General features: G+C 38.3%; 1 protein-coding gene across 1 annotated transcript in view; it reads left to right on the top strand.

The window, feature by feature from the left end:
* The window catches only part of FAM227B (family with sequence similarity 227 member B), a 188,631-nt gene that overhangs the window by 157,482 nt on the left and 14,718 nt on the right, over positions 1 to 16,431 (top strand). The gene's annotated exons all lie outside the window — the stretch shown is intronic.

Below are 16,431 nucleotides of genomic sequence, written 5' to 3'. Positions count from 1 at the left end.
AATAAAACCTAGGAACTTTAGAAATTGGTATATTTAGCTCTTTAGTAAAAGACTATCTTTGCAACTGACAGTTCAGTGTTCAGTTTCAAACATTTGTCAGGACTGTGAGTAATGGGGCTTCTAACCCTCTCCAGAAGAGAGTTTCAAACATGTTTTAACTGTGGCATTCTTTGTTCCAAATAAAATTTATCAAAAAGCTAAATGTGTAAAATATAAAATAAATGAAATTGGAGTTCTTTGGTTGCAGCAGGGGTGGGGCCCAGAGTTCTATTTACACTCCTGTGCTCCCTCGGCATAACCCATCCTGACCCAGGCCTCACTGGGGACTCAGATGAACCCCAAAGGGATCTAATACTGTGCTCTCCAAACTGAAATATACACAGCTCTAGGTGATGAAAAAAATATATCAAGACTCTTATTTACACGTATTTCTATCTTGAAAAACAAAAAAGAAGTTGCACTTCACTAATATATAGTAAACAAGTGCCCTCACTCAGCTGGTATTTCAGTCTGCATTCTACTATGTTGAGCGATAATGACAGCAATGCCCTTGGGTGGTTTTCTGAGCATCACAACATAGTGCTGTTTTATTTGGTGGGGTAGGGGGAAAGGGAGCAGATTTATAGATTATATCATCTAGTTTAACTAAATTAACAACTCGCTAGTGAAACAATAACTTTAAAAGATTTCTGGAAAGAACTGTGGATTGATGATAATATTTATGATGCAAGAATAAATTAGATTCCACATATAAACAAACAAACAAAATAGAAACAGACTCATAGCTATCAGAGTGGAGGGGAGACGGGGGCTGGGAGAAAAAAGTGAAGGGATTAAGAAAAACAAACAAACAAAAAACCTCATACACAGACAACAGTGTGGTCATTACCAGAGGGAAGTGGGGGTGGGGGGAGGTAGGAAAAGGTAAAGGAGAGAAAAATGGTGATAGAAAGAGGCATGACTTGGGGTGTCGAACATGCAATATAGATGATGTATAATAGAATTGTACACCTTAAACTGATAGAATTTTATTAACCAGTGTAACCCAAATAAATTCAATTTTAAAAAGAATAAATTTATTAAAAAAGAAATAGCAAAACAATATTTCTCCTACTCCTTGAAGGAGCTCATTTTCAGCCACGCTAAGAGATGAAATTAATGGCGACCCATTCAGTTCCACCCAGATGTAGACCAAAAATATAAAAATAAAAACACTCAAAAAGACTATTTGAAGTATGGATATACATTATTTTATAAACAGTGAATCTGGCCCTAAGTCTATGTTAAACTTTTTAATATTATCAAGTGATAATAAGCCAGTTTAATTTGCATGGCATTCATAAACCAACTGTCTAGACACCAATACAAACCTCTACAATTTGAAGACTAAAAGTTTAGGGTACCATTAATAAACATAAAATTTTAATTTAAAAAATATTTATTTCATGTTACTGCTTTCTATTTGTACACTGTATATTTTTATAATGTGCATAATATATTAATACAGATTGATGTGTATGTAATTTATACATTTATGATTATACCTATAAGGGAGTGTGCTCACGTAGCTTTTACTCATGGGATATGGGATCAGAAAAGTGTGGAGACCACTGCTCTAGCAGCTCCTCAGACCTCTTCCCAGGTCACTGCTTCTCCCACATTTCAGTCAAGACAACCTAGAGCCTCACTGACCATAAGCACATGGAATTACCTTTAATGGCTCTGGAACACAAGAAGAAAGGCAGACTATAGGGCTGAATCAGTCTGTTTTAAGACTTGTAACTTAGGTAGTGATGCAAGGATTCTCATCAACCTTGAATTATGTCTAAAACAAAATTTTTAAATCCCTAGAAGCAAAATTTGAAAGGTATCTAAAATCTTTCCTAGTAGATTAATTTTATTTTAACTAATTTGTATTGTGATTATAAAGATGTTCATCTTTTATCATGATTACATTTCTGATGAGCATGGACTTGTTCAATGGCTATGCAAAGATTCATACCACCAGTTTACTGAGAATGTGGGAAGAGTGTGAGTATGAGTGGGGGTGGGGAAAGGAGGAGATGGAGATCTGAAGCATGAAACCTGTTAGGATTATGTCTCATTCCATAAAAATTTGGGGGGAAAAGTCACCTATTGGAAAGTTATGGGGTTTCCCACCATGCTTACTGTGCTTGTAAAATATAATAGCCACTTAAGAAAAAATGTTCCTAGATCTAATGATGAACAAAATTATAATGATACCTCACATTCATCAGCACTTGGCAATTTTTCAAGCATGTGTTGAATTCCCCTATGTATTATCATTGCAATGGCAAGAGTCCTGTGACAGTGGGTGGAGCAAGCACCGGTCACAGCCACCTTACAGATGAGGAAACCAAAGCACAAAAAGGGCAAGTGGCTTGCTACACAAATTTGCCTCTATATCCCTGACACTTGAGAAAACACATGTAGCATAAAAGAGTTGTTAAACAAATGCCTGTTGGGAGGATATAGCATGGCTTTATATAAAGATAAGACCAAACTTCATCTTATTTTTCAAAAAAAGAATTGACATTATCTTTAAAATTTAAAAAAAAAAACAAAAAAAAAAACTACAGGAAAGAGAGAGAAATTTGTCATCACTGGTACAAAGTTAGTGTATAAAGTCATCATGATTAAAATGATGTTTTCAAAAATGTATTGAATAGCTCCTGTGTACCAATCACTCTTCTAAGTGCTTTATACTTAACTCATTTAATTCTCATGTGAACTTCTGAGATAGATATTATCATTGTCTCTATTTTTAAAATAAGGAAACAGAAGCACAAGAAAGTTAAGTAACTTGCCTGAGGACACTGCAGTTAAGTGACAGCACTTGGAGTCTGTCCTGGGCAGCCTGGTTTCAGAGCAGATGCACAGAGCTCTCTGCTACTTAATTGTTTACCCAGGGGGACTGTGGACCTCCAGAGAAAGATAAAAGCCTACTCTAGGCTTTTAAGGAGAATTGTAATTATGGTTTGGGGGAGGGTGGTAAGAGAGAAGTCAACAGAGGACAAACAAGAAGGGCTGCCATGCTAATGTCCCTCATACTTGAGGATAAATAGCTAATTGATATTTCTAGGGTGGTCCAACATTAAATCACTTTAGCAGTTTTCCTTCAGACATTTAAGATTGCATGACCATGCAATCCTATTTCAAAATCCTTTTATCTATTTAGTAAGAGATTCTTATGGTACACTTGATTAAACAAGCTCAAATACAGAATAATATATTTGGTCAGTATGTAACTTTAAATTAGAGTCTTTTGGACCAGATACATTTCAAAATAAATTTAAAATCATAGGTAACATTTCTTTTGATTCAGAGTGATTTGCCAAAGTCACAAGAGGGAGCATTGCTTACTGTCACTGTTTTAGTATTCATATGCAAACAGAGAAGACTGGAGGTGTATGTGGAGAGAGGGAAAGAAGGAGTTACTGCAATTTTAAATCACAGGGGAGTTCATGATTCTGAGAGAATTTTTAATGTACATTTGTAAGGAAAATAATAAACTTCTTTACTAATTAATGTACATTAAATCATTATTAGTAGAAAATTTGAATATTTTTGTGAGTGATATTTGAATTTTTAAACTTGATCACTTAGTATTAGAATTATAAGTAAAATGGGGAAATAAACCTTTGATTTCTAGGACTCAGAGCAGAATGTGTAATGTGTCTTTAAACTTTTCAGGATCTTGTGCAAAACGTATTTGTAGCTCCGCATTTTCCCTTTTCACGTTGTCTGTACAGTATTTTTATAAACCATCTCAAGTCCTGTATGTGTTGAGAATAAACTAAGAAATACACAAAAGACTAATAACTTTTTACATGTAAAACACAAAAAGAAAGAGAAAAAGAAAGAGAAAAAAGGAAGGAAGGAAGGAAGGAAGGGAGGGAGGGAGGGAGGGAGGGAGGGAGGGAGGGAGAGAGGAAAAGAAAGAAAAAAACAAAAGAAAAGAAAGAGAGAGAGAGAGGGAGAGAGAGAGAGAGAGAGAGAGAGAGAGAGAGAGAGAGAGAGAAAGAAAGAAAGAAAGAAAGAAAGAAAGAAAGAAAGAAAGAAAGAAAGAAAGAAAGAAAGAAAAGAAAGGAAGGAAGGAAGGAAGGAAGGAAGGAAGGAAGGAAGGAAGGAAGGAAGGAAGGAAAGAAAGAAAGAAAGAAAGAAAGAAAGAAAGAAAGAAAGAAAGAAAGAAAGAAAGAAAGAAAGAAAGAAAGAAAGCAAGCTCAGGGACAAAATGTTGGTGTAGTTTGTGTGGGTCCTGTTAAAAAGAAAAGTCTACAGGCTGTATCTGTATTTCTACCATGAATTTAAAATGTTCACATTCAGGTGCAGTTTAGAAAGAAATCCAAGCTCATTACAGTGCCATAATGATACATTGCATTTCTATAAACACATGCTTCCACCATCATGTACATGTATACAGACCTTTTAACATGTGAAAACTTTGGGGGCAGATTGGTCAACTCTACAATTGAAAATAATGTGGGGTATATCAAAGTTGATCCCAGAAAGAAAGAAAAAAAAGCTATATAAAGAAGTCATCTGTTGTGAATTATCTGTGATGTGGAGGAAGTTAATAGTCAACAGTGAAAGAAAAGGAAGAAGCCCTGAGACTCATGAAAGGTCACGAGCTCTGTATGACACTCCATCTTCACACAGCAAGAGTCCAGCGGGAAGCTCTCCAGTAAAGAGCCCTGTGCAGTGTCTTTTCAGTTTTACTTATAGAAAGGTTCCTAAAGTCTCTGTCACATGTGCATTCATAGACTTTTTTCATTAATATGTGGGTAATAGTTTGTGAACTGTGATTAAAGTTACTATCAATTATATTTTTTATTTCAAATCAGTAACTTTTCAAGTTAATATTTACTAAGGATCTTGTAATTATATATTTTTAATGATAAATTAGCTAAAAAACAAGTGTCCAAAAAATTTCTAATCCAGAAACCTTCCATCTAGTTATTTCTCCAGTAAAGACAACATGTAATACTTTTTCTCTGAAACCTTCTAAAATTCTCAGTGTGAAGTGAATAGGAAAGCCTACACTGCTATAGAGTTCATTCCATTATTTATGAGATTATCCCCCCAAAATGTAACCCTTACTTTCCTTCAGCTTCAAAAATAGGCATGTGAACATCACAATATTATCTGTTAATGAGACCTTTCAGATAATAGAAGCCAGATGTTAGTTTCCTGGAATGGGAGGTCTTTTAAAAATACTTTCTGTTGAAAACACCCAGTCCTAAAAACCCTGTGGCAACACAGACTCCCTTCACCAAAACATGATGGAGGACCGATATTTCCTCTAGTTGTCCACAAAGAGGTAAAACAGGGACCTGGTAGACTAAGGCTGTGGAAAGAAAGAGAATGAAAAGGAGAGTTGAGGAAGTAGAGAGGAAACCTGAAGCCCTTGGTTGCACTGAAGAGGCCTCTTCAGAAGTATGGGGGCGGGGGAAGGACTCTAATTTGAGCCTATTCTCCATCAGTATCAATCAATCAAGCAGATGGGTTGTACTAGATAAATTTCAAGTCCCTTTGAATCCTGAGATTTATGATCCTCTTGGAGGAATATGACTCTCCAAACCACCAACGGATAAATTGATAAAAAGCTCAATTTTCCCTGAAATGACAACATCCTCATTGTGTCAACTCTTCTGAGTTCTTCTGAGGCTACACTAAGAAAAAGAATGCAGAGATACCATTCTTCCCATTTTCAGCTGCCAGCAATCCTAAAACACCACCAGAATAACCTGTTGACCAAATAAAGCTAAGTTTAGTGGATTTATTGTAGTAAGAGAGAAGAACAATTAAGCAGAGTTTTAGTAGTGTCTCAAAATAGGTAAACTCAGGGATGATATTTATAGGATTTTAGGGCCTGAATTGGATGAGCTTGAGGCAGGCCACATAAGGCAGGGAATTGGTTGGGATTGAGCAGAGTTTAATGATATTATCACTTTGAATTGGTGGGCCCAGTGAAGCAAGGGTCTTGAAGTAAGCTTTGATGAGCAAGCTATTTTAGCTTGTTCAAAGTCTTATCCTTTAGAAGAAAGCAAGTATCTAAGTTATTATTGCTTATTCTCAATATTGTTATATATAGGGACAAAAAAAGTATGTATAGTCTCCAAAGTTTTTTGTTTTCATATTTGTTTTTGTTTTAATCCTCACTGAGGATATTTTTTCCATTGGTTTTTTTAGAGAAAGTGGAGGAGAGGGAGGAGTGGAGGAGAGAGAGGGAGAAACACCAATGTGAGAGAGAGACATCGATTAGTTGCCTCCTGCATGAGGGCCCGACCAGGCCAGGGAGCGAACCTGCAACTGAGGTAGGGGTCCTTGACCAGGAATGGAACCCACAACCGTGCTCTAACCATTGAATCAAACAGGTCAGGGCTCCCCAAAGTTTTTAACACAGGAACAGCAGGGATGTCAGCATGATAGCTGAATAAGACATCCCTTATTCATGTCCCCCTCTCAACAACAACAATGTGGCATTCGTCCATGGACAAAGTGCCTTTGTGGAAACTGTGGGATCTAGTACCATTCGCCAAGGGACCCAAGAAGAGTCTTCATCCACCTCTGCATCAGAAAATAGGCATACAGACCTTGGTCCCTGCTGTGGACCTCATAGTGGCCTATGAACAGACTCTAGCACTTCTTGGTCACAATCTGAGAACCCCTGGAAAACACTGCCATAGATAATCACCTATAGACAGGATGGTCTTTGTGGAAGTCCAGGTTTTCAGTGGAAGAGTTCTAGCACACCATTGGAGAAAAAAATATGAGTGTAGATGCATTAAAGAGGATAAAAGGAACAATTTGACCATTCTCTTCTCCCAAGGTGGCATAACTTAGGGCCAAGATAAATCTTGGCCCATGATTTCTCATGTGGGGGAAAGTGAGACCTTGTAAGTAAAAATCTGTCTTCCCTAACTGTGTGGTTGCTACTAAAGAGGCTCATTTTTTTCTTGCTACATCCAGAGTACTGAATGGTGAGCTGAATGGGTGGGAAGAGCTGGGAAAGTGACAGATGGGACTCTCAGAGGGCATTAAACAGATGTAGTTTCTACTGTGTCAGAGCTCCATTAAGAAGCCTGCTCATGAGCTGCTGGGGACATCTTACCCACAGATCCTCCCAACAGGCCTATGGGTACCCCCGGTGCTCCATGAGCCTCACCCCCAAACACTCACACCCTATGACCAGCTCTCTGTGCATGCTCCCAAAGGCAATGGCAAAAATGAGCTTTGGCAGATGGCTAGTGAGCATACACATAAAGCCTGTGCAAGCCTGAATTTGTGAGCCAAGGAGAGACCACAGACTTGAGACTTAGTACCACTCTGGGAAAACAAAAGGGAGGCTGTCAGGACTCATCCTGATGTGTTGCAGGGTAAGAGAAGGCATATAAGCTTAAGAATTCTGCCACTAGATGGAGCAAGAAGTGTGAAGCAGGTATATCCATAGATGGTCTAAGAAAAATTCAGAATCCCTAACAGGGCTGACAGAATGTACTTCTCTCCCAAAGGAAATTAGCAAAGACTAGGGGAGGTGACTTCTACTCTAAATGCAAAGGCAGCAACACACAATTTCAAAAAACATGAAAAATCAAGGAAACATGACACCACCAATAGATCACAATAATTTTTCAGTAACCAATCCCAAAGACACAAAGACCTTAATTTATCTGATAAGGAATTCAAAATAACTGTTTTAAGGAAACTCAATGAGCTACAGGAAAACACAATTTAATGAAATCAGGAAACTTATTTGAATAAAATAACTAGTTTAACAGAGAAATCATAAAAAACAAATCCAACAGAAATTCAGGAGATCAAGAATATAATGAATGAAATGGACAATGTAATAGCATCAAGATCAGAATGCATCAAGCAAAGAAAGAATCTTTGAGTTAGAAGGCAGGAATTTTACAATTATTCAGTCAGAGGAGAACACAACAAAAAGAATGAAAAAGAGTGGAGAAAGCTCACTTAATATATTGGATACCATGAAAAGAAATAATCTAAAAATTATTGGAGTTCCAGAAGAGAGGGAGAAGGGAAGAGATGCTTAATTAAAGAAATAAAGGCTTAGAATTCCCAAATCTGGGGAGAGATATGGATATCCAAGTTCATGGAGCTCATAGGTCATCAAACAAACTCAAAGAGATATTCTTTAAGACACATTATAATAAAACTGTCAAAAATCAAAAACAAATCTTAAAAGGAGCAAGAGAAAGAAATCTGTAACATACAAGGGAACTTCTATAAGGCAATCAGCAGATTTCTCAGAAGAAACCTTACTGACCTGGAGAGAGTGGGATGATATATTCAAAGTACTCAAAGAAAGAAAATACCAACCAAGAACACTCTGTCCAGCAAAGTTATTCTTCAGAAATGGAGAGATAAGGACTATACTGGGCAAACAAAAGCTGAGGGAACTCATCATCACTAGTCCTGCCTTTAAAAAAAATGTTAAAATGACTTCTGCAAACTAAAATTAAAGAATGCTAATAAGTAACATGAAAATATACATCATATTGGTTGTATATTGTATTGCACACTTGTGTAACTGGCATTAAAAAGCCACATAGACCAATGGAAAAGAATTGAGAGCCCAGAAATAAACCCTCATATATATAGTCAACTAATATTTGACAAGGAAGCCAGAAATACTCAATGAGAAAAGGATAGTCTCTTTACTAAATTGTGTTGGAAAAAGTGGATAATCACATGCAGAAGAATGAAATTGGACCTCTAGCTTATGCCACTCACAAAAATGAACTTAAGATGGATAAAAGACATAAAACATAATACCTAAAACTGCAAAACTCCTAGAATAAAACAGAGGAAACCTCCTTGATGTTGGTCTTGATAACAATTTTTTGGATATGACACCAAAAGCACAAGTAATAAAAGCAAAAATTAGTAAAGCCACACCAAACTAAAAAGCTTATGCACAGCAAATTAACTTGTCAACAAAATGAAAAGGCAATCTATGGAATGGGAGAAAATATTTGCAAATCATGTATCTAATAAGGGGTTGTATCAAAAATATAAAAGGAACTCATACAAATTAATAGCAAAGAAAAAGCTCAATTCAAAAATTGGCAAAGGAACTGAATAGACATACAAGTAGCCAACATCCAAAAAAGACATACAGCTCAGCCAGCATGGCTCAGCAGTTGAGCATTAACCTATGATCCAGGAGATGAAGGCTTGATTCCCAGTCAGGGCACATGCCTGGGCTTTGGGCTTGTTCCCCAGCAGGGGGTATGCAGGAGGCAGCTGATCAATGACTCGCTCTCATCATTGATGTTTCTATCTCTCTCTCCCTTTCCCTTCCTCTCTCTGAAATCAATAAAAATATGTATATGTATTTTTAAAACGATATACAAATAGCCCAACAGGTACATGAAAAGGTGCTCAACATCACTAATTATCAGGGAATTGCAAATCAAAACCACAATGAGATATCATCTGATGTCTGTTAGAATGGCTATTATCAACAGGCAAGAAATAAGAAATGTCAGATTAAAAATGGTGGCAGACTGAGTGGAAGCTACACTGACACTCTCCCTGAACCAAACTGGAATTACAACTAAAATATAGAAAAAACATCCTGAATAATCAACTGCAATAGAAGATGAGCTGGAGAGCACCCTCATAACCAAGGAGGAAAAATGGAGATCACATAGAGACTGGTAGAAAGTATAAAGGCACGAGAGGGCTGGCTGGGCTCCCACAGGCAGCAGCTGAAGGTATGGAGGGATATCTCAGCTGTGAGGGGTTCCCACTGAGGACTCTGGGGCCTAAACCCCAGGCTGGGCTTCCCAGCCCAGAGCACCAGATCTGAGAAAGGTGCCCACATAACATCTGGCTGTGAAAAGCACCAGGGTTTCTGTCTGCCAGGGAGAAAGAGCTGGAAATGCAGACACCCTCTTAAAGAGCCAATACACAAAGTTTCATGTGCAGCCACTCACCTTCGGCTCTAACAGAGGGAGGGCAGAGTGGACTAGAGCAGTGTGAGGAGAATCTAGGATTGTGGGCTCTAAAGATAGAGCTCAGAGGGCACCACTCTGGATTCCTGTGCAAAGTCATTCCTCCATACTGCAGAAGCAGACATTGACTTTCCAAGCAGCTTTTGCCTGAAGAGGAAGCAATTGCTCCACCCTGCTGGAAAACCTCTTGTCCTATCCTGTGGAGTTTCTACAGCTTGAGGCTCATTAAGAGAATCAAAGTAATCAGCCTGCAGGCAGAGGCAAACTTCAGAGTGCTTTGAGTCTTTGCTTGATCTGCTTCTGGACCCAGGCCTTGGAAAAGTAGGCCTTGGTGTGCACCTTGGACCTGTCCAAATGCACCCAACCCCAACAGAGGAGAACTCAAGCTGTGGGTTGTTGATAGCTCCAAACAGAGTACTCAAGGCCAGTCAAAAACTGCGTCTGACATTGGCCTGCACCGAGACCCTCCAAAAATACTGGGAGTCCTAGCAGGCCTACCTAATATATAGAAACAAACCCAAATAAGCAGCCAAAATGGGGGCAACAAAAAAACCCTAAATGAAAGAACAAGAGAAGTCTGCAAAAAGAGCTAAATGAAACGGAGATAAGAAATCTATCAGATACAGAGTTCAGAATGCTGATTGTAAGGATGCTCAACAGCATGAAAAAAGATATGGAAACTCTAAAGGAAATTAAGAATGACATAGCAGAAATAAAGAATACTTTGGAAGGAATAAACAGCAGATTAGAAAAAGCTGAAGATCAGATCAGTGAATTAAAGACAAGGTAAAAAATAATCACTCAATCAGAGATCCAAAAAGAAAAAGCAATTTAAAAATAGGAGGACAGTCTAAGGGAGCTGTGGGACAACATGAATGTGACAGTATTCGCATCATAGGAGTGCCAGAGGAGGTCAAAGTAAGCAAGCGTTAGAGAACCTGTTTGAAGAAATAATGGCAGAAAACTTTCCTAACCTGGTGAAGGAACAAGTCACCCAAGTTAACGAGGCACAGAAAGTCCCAAGCAAGACAAATCCAAAGAGGCCCAGCCCAGACACATCATAATTAAAATGCCAAAAATTCAAAACAGAGAGAATCTTAAAGGCGGCAAGAGAAAAGCAAGCTCTTACCTACAAAGGAGCTCCCATCATCCGACTTCTCAGGAGAAATTCTACAGGCCAGAAGGGAATGGCACGAAGTATTCAAGGTAATGCAAAACAAGGATCTGAAACCAAGACGTCTCTATCCAGCAAGGCTATCATTCAAAATAGATGGTGAAATAAAGAGCTTCCCAGACAAAAAAAAAAAAAAGGCTAAAGGAGTTTATCACCACCAAACCAGCATTGCAGGAAATGTTAAAAGGACTGCTGTAATTAGAAGTAGAAATAGAAGCATTGCAAGAAATGTTAAAGGGAGTGCTGTAATAAGAAGAAGAAATAGAGAAACATAGGCACAAAAAATTAAAATGGCAATAAATAAGGACCTATCGATAATAACTTTAAGGACTTTAAGGGAGAGATCAACAGCAATACAGTCATAGTTGTAGACTTGAACACCCCACTGACCTCACTGGATAGATCTTCCAGACAAAAAGTTAACACAGAAATAGTGACTAAATGGCACACTAGATCAGATGAATTTAATTGATATCTACAGTACATTTCACCCCAAAGCTGCAGAATATACATTCCCCTCAAGTGCATATGGGACATGCTCAAAGATACACCACATGTTAGGACACAAAACCAGTCTCTACAAGTTCAAGAAGATTGAAATCATATCAAGCATCTTCTCAGAACACAATGGCATGAAATTAGAAATCAGCTACAGTAAAAACACTCAAAAACATTCAAACACATGGAGGCTAAATAACATGTTATTAAACAATGAATGGGTTACCAATAAGATGAAGAAAGAAATCAAAAACTTCCTGGAAACAAATGAAAATGAACACACAACAATCCAAAATCTATAGGATGCAGTGAAAGCAGTCCTAAGATCATAGCACTGCTAACCCTATAATTTAAAGAATTAGTAAGCTCCCCTGTGAAGCTGTCTGGACCAGGGCTTTTGTTTGCTAGGAGTCTTTTTATTACTGCTTCGATTTCATCCGTTGTTATTGGCCTATTCAGGTTTCCTGATTCTTCCTGATTCAGTTTTACATGATCTCACTCATATGTGGAATCTAATAAACAAAATATACTAAGGAACAAAATAGATCCAGAGGCATAGAAGCATGGAACAGACTGAAGAATCTCAGTGGGAAGGCAGGGGTAGGGGAGTGGGTGGGGAGAGATTAATCGAAGAACTTTTATGCATATATGCATAACCCATGGACATAAAACATAATGTAGTGAAGGCCTGGGAAGAGGGTGGATGCAGGTGGAAGGGACCAATGGGGGGAAAAAGGGGAGATATCTGTAATACTTTCAACATTAAAATAATTTTTTTTAAAAAAAAGAAAGAAAAAGTAAGTGTTGGGAAGGATGTGGAGAAAAGGGAACCTTTGTGCACTATTGGGAATGTAAATAGGTGCAGCCACTATGGAAAACAGGATAGAGGTTCCTCAATAAATTAAAAATAGAGCTACCATGTGACCCAGCAATCTCACATATGGGTGTATAGCCAAAAGAAATGAGAACAGAATCTTGAAGAAATATCTGTACTCCCACATTTATTGCAGCCTTATTCACAATTGCCAAGAGAAACAACCTAATTACTCTTCAATGGATGAACAGATAGAGATGGGTTTATATAGACAATAGAATATTATTCAGCCTCAAGAAAGAAGGAAATCTTATCATTTGGACAACATGGATGGAACTTAAGGCCACTATACTAAGTGAAATGAGAGAAAGATAAATACTCTATGATATCATTTATATGTGGAATCTAAAAAGGCTGAACTCGTAGAAACAGATAATAGAATGGTGGTTGCCAGGGACTAGGCACAGGGGAAATGGTGAGATGTTGGTGAAAGGGAACAAACTTTCAGTTATAAGGTGAATGCTTGGGAGGATCTAATGTACAGCATAGTGATTATGGTTAACCATAAGTATAAGTATTTTATACTTGAACATTGCTAAGAGAGGAAATCTTAAATGTTCTCACCATAAAAAAGGAATGGTAATTATGTGAGATGATGGAGTATTAACTAATGCTAATATGGTAATCATTTTATAATATATAAGTACATTAAATCAACACAGTTGTACACTTACACTTACACAATGTTATATGTCAGTTATATCTCAGTAAAGCTAGAAAAGGAAAGAACAAAAATGGACAAAAAAATATATTTAGTGGATGCTCTGAATGCCTAGGTTCACTCCCAAAATAAGGACTTTTTTCAGCTGCTGGGGGAATAATGATGGCAGAAAGCTCTCAGTTGCCAGCACCTTATAAGGATTGCCTCAAGTGATGTCTCTGGCAGATTATATTTTTAAAAATTGCCACAGCAGTGTCATCCATCTGTCATGCTCGTTACAATGTGACCCCGCCACTTCTCTCATTAAGACATAGTGCCTATGTCCACTCCCCTTGAATTTAGGCAGATATTTGTATCTTCCTCAGCTACTAGAGTGTGACTTCTGAGGATTCTGCTGTACAGCTTCTGTTTTTGTTCTTGGAGTGCTCTTAGAAATGTCTGCTATGTGAGGAGGAAGCTCAGACCACATGGAGAGGTCATGTCCTAGCTAGCAGTCACAGCTGAAGCTCAGTGACAGTCATCATCAGCCACAGACATGTGAATGAGAAAGCCTTTGAGATGTCTCTAGCCTTAGACCACAACTGACCACAACTACATGAGAGACCCCCAACTAAGAACCACCTAGCTGAACCCAGAACTGTAGAGATTATAATAATAATAAATAATGGTTATCATTTTATGCCACTGAATTTGGGGTTAATTATGTAGCAATTGATAAGTGAATCATGCTCCCTTCCCAGAGCAGCCCATATCCATTGACTAATGTGATATATAAAGGTCCCCAAAGTTGAGGCCCCTTTGTCCCAACTCAGAACAATTTTGAAGAGTCATACCAGCTTTAGAACTCCCTATAGATCAGCTTAGACTTTCATTGGGACCATTATCACAGTTTCGGTTCTCCCTCTACCCAATTTTACTTCCCTCCTTGCATTCCACAGATGTGGATCCCAAGAGCACTTTCTATTAAACCTCCTCCACACTGATCCTCATTTTTAGTTTGCTTCCCAGAAAACCCATCCTGGGCCAGTATATTTGTTCCCAGTATTATTTAACACAGGGACAATAATATTGATTTTAATTCTCACCATTACAGAGAAAATAATCCATTGATTGCTCACTAGTTTTTCTCTGGATCCCCAATAGTTAATTAAATGGAAAGAGTAGGGAAAAATGGATGAAAATATATTTTTTTAATTAAACATTGTATTATGGATCTTATTTGCTACCATGAAATGAAGCTACCTCCTCCAAGAGTTTGGCAGAATTGGCCAGATAGTTTCCACCATCTTCTAGAGTTCATCCTTTCAAAGAAAAGGCTTTAACATGATCTCGAAGCAGGAGTGGTTAAGTACTGAATTAGACTAACAATGATATCCAGTAGTCATTTTTGTGTTTAGAAGACATTTAAAATACAAAATCTTGTACTTATACAGTGAGTGGTTCTAAACAAATACACTATGCCTATGCAGTTCTCGTTTCTCCACCCCATGACTTCAAATAGACACAAAGAAGGCTAACAAAGGGAAAGATACATACAATGGGTAGTTTCTAAGTAAGAGGCAGGAGAGTCTGAAAACAATTCATTGACTGTAGAGAAACACCCACAGCATATGGTTGGGCAGATTTTGCATTGCCCAATGTGGTCTTTATAAGAACTGTGTGCAGCATATAAATATTTACTGGTACATAATGGCCTTGAAAATATGCCTTTAAGGGGGAAAGCGATGCATGTGGGGAAACCTGTTGCATGCAGTGGATTAGGTTGTGTCTATCAGCAATCTCTCCTTTGCACATGGTCACTCCCATATCTCTTGCCTGAGCTTTCCCCTCCTGCCCCAGTTCTCATTTTGGATTCTAAATGTGTTGCCCGCTCTACTTATTATTGTCCAGATACATGAAATCTCGCTAAGTGTCTGATTCTGACCCATTACCTGAATATGCCTTCATTACCTGGTTCCAGACTTCAGTCTGTTCTTGTGTCTCATTTAACAAAAATTTACAAAAAATCTATGTGCTGGGTAATATGATATGTGCTAAGGACATGACTATAATCCCCACCTTCAGGTAGCTTTTTGTCTATTGGACAACCTTGTTCACAAGCTTGTCAGCTCTTCCTAAGATAGGCCTCCCTAACTTTCCTCCCAAGCTTGCCTGAACAATTCCTATTCTTCCCCTCTCCTCAGTGTCTAAAAGCTGCAGCTCAGTGGCCTTGAAGAAAGAGATGCCTGTAAAGGTCTGAGGAAGCACACACACTTCCTTTGCCTGGGAATGGAAGGAATCTAGTGAGAAATGGGTATAATTTGTTGCTGACTCTGGAAGCAATCAGGGCAACATTTGAAACAAATGAAATGCTTGGAGTACTGAACAAGGCTGCCTTGAACAGAGGCTTAGCCTGGAAGAAAATGCAAAGAGGGGGTCACCAGGTTGCTTTTGTCTATGGAGAAAAGGGGAGTCTGCTTCTTTTCTACCATTCCATGTAATTACATTTCCCCACCTAATTCAGTATCAAGACTTGGCGAAATCTCACCAGAAGGGTGAAACCAAGAGAGGAGGGAGTAGAACTGGGGAAACGAGTCAAACAAACAACCAGAAGCACAGAGCTGCACTGAAGTAAAAGAAGCACCTGTTAATGTCTATCTTGATGGCTATCAGGGTTTGTAAGAGGGGTCGGCTCGCTGTGTCTTTGGCTACCATGTCCCAGAGTGTGCTGTTAGGAAAGGAAAAGACATACCTACTTTGAGGTAATCCACTCTGAAGAAATTAAGAGAAAAGTTGCCCAAGTTTTAGGAATTATAAAAATGCAAAGGTGCATAAAAACCCAGCAAGGTCAAAAATGGACTATGAAAAAGGCAAGTCACAATGCCCTCAGTGGGATACTGGGCATAACTCACTGTGAGGGGTGGACCACTAGTTCTTACTGTGGAGTCTCCATTTGGGGGACTAACCCATAAGAGGCAGTCTCATTTTTCTCACTATTCTTATACCCTGGTAGCTTCTGACTAGTTTAGAAAAGCAAGATTAGTATGTGAGCCACTCGATCGAATTTTACATGTTGTACAAAATGGCAATACATACTACTTAGAGCAAAATTTAAAGAAATATAAATAGGTACATATAGTTAGGTATTTTTTATGTTTTTCATCATTTAAAGCTACACTGTCCAATATGGTAGCCACCAGCCATGAGTGGCTATTTAAACTTATATTTAAATTAATAA

Source organism: Miniopterus schreibersii (genome assembly GCF_964146895.1).
Source record: "Miniopterus schreibersii genome assembly, chromosome: 1".
In the NCBI taxonomy this organism is placed as follows: Eukaryota; Metazoa; Chordata; class Mammalia; order Chiroptera; family Miniopteridae; genus Miniopterus; species Miniopterus schreibersii.
This window is presented reverse-complemented; position numbering and strand designations above follow the sequence as displayed.